Genomic DNA, 1397 nt, shown 5'->3' with positions numbered 1-1397 from the left:
TCTAGTTCACAATTTGGGCAGCTGCTAGCTGCAATTTCACACTTTGTTGACTAATCTTCAGAACTCTTGTCAGGTCGTTAGAGGTGACTTCCAGACTATAACACAGTACTAATTACTTTAGGAGAAATCTTTACTCATTCTTCAAGACCCCTATCCTTCTACCTCCCTCCTCTGTGAAGCATTCTACCAAAGCACTTCCCCAAACCACTGTTAGTCCCATCTCTTCCCCCAGGAGAGCTTGATTTCTCTCCTCTAACACTTCCCAGTCCCAATTTCACTTCTCTTTGCCAACATTACCTATAGCAGGCTTGCTAGTTCATCTGTTTAGCTTTTGTCTGCACTGAACTGAGGTGAGAAGCCAGCTTTATCTAAGTGCCCAGCTGTTCCAGCACTGAAGGCTGAGGCTCAGCACAGTGACTTTGACGGCAAGAAAGGACAGTGACATAGACTGAACTAAGGGATGCTTGGTGGTACTGAGCATAAGTAGCCTGTTAGCTGGAGGTTGAACCAAATAGAAGCAGAGTATCTGAGGGGCTTTGAAATGACTGCTGAAGACAAGGGAATTGCTTGTTGGAACTTGGTGACCCAGGAGCAGGTTTCATGGTGCTGGAGATCAATACTGTTCCTTCCAAGGAAACAAATAGAATCAATGCCAGCTGCTCCAGGTCTCAAACTAGATCTGAAAGCCACAGGGCTCCTGGATGGAGGCTCCATGCTGACTTTGTAGAATACAACAGTGTGTACTTGTTTGGGGGAACTGGGAGACACATTATTGAATTTCTTCCCAACAACTGTGCCCGGGCCACCAACAGGCTAATACATACGCAACAAGCATATAGCAATAAGGAACATATAACTGAACAGTTTAAAGAAGTTCTTAGACACTGTGAATGCCATGTTCTGTTCCTTTATCCACAGAGACATGTCTCAGTGAGAGAGCACATCTGCTGGCCACTGACAGACTCAAAATGTGTTCACTGCTACCAGGAGCCATTACCTAAGAGTCCTGTTGGCCCTTCATGTGAAAGTCTATTATCTTTCCTCATCTAATTCAATCTAACATCATTCCAGAGGAACTCCCTTTTATGGTTTTCTGGAGAGTTGCTCTGAGGGCTTTGTGAGTATATTTCATTGCATCTAATTCTTTAAACTCCAATTCAGTTAAAACCTATTGGGTTCTTCATGTGAAAGTCTATTATCTTTCCTCATCTAATTCAATCTAACATCATTCCAGAGGAACTCCCTTTTATGGTTTTCTGGAGAGTTGCTCTGAGGGCTTTGTGAGTATATTTCATTGCATCTAATTCTTTAAACTCCAATTCAGTTAAAACCTATTGGGTTCTCACCATAGGAAAGAGCTAGATTGTGTTTAGAGAAGGTTCTTTACTTTAATATTT

The sequence above is a fragment of the Nannospalax galili genome, unplaced genomic scaffold, assembly GCF_000622305.1.
Source record: "Nannospalax galili isolate Female #2095 unplaced genomic scaffold, S.galili_v1.0 scaffold875, whole genome shotgun sequence".
NCBI classification, from domain to species: Eukaryota; Metazoa; Chordata; class Mammalia; order Rodentia; family Spalacidae; genus Nannospalax; species Nannospalax galili.
This window is presented reverse-complemented; position numbering follows the sequence as displayed.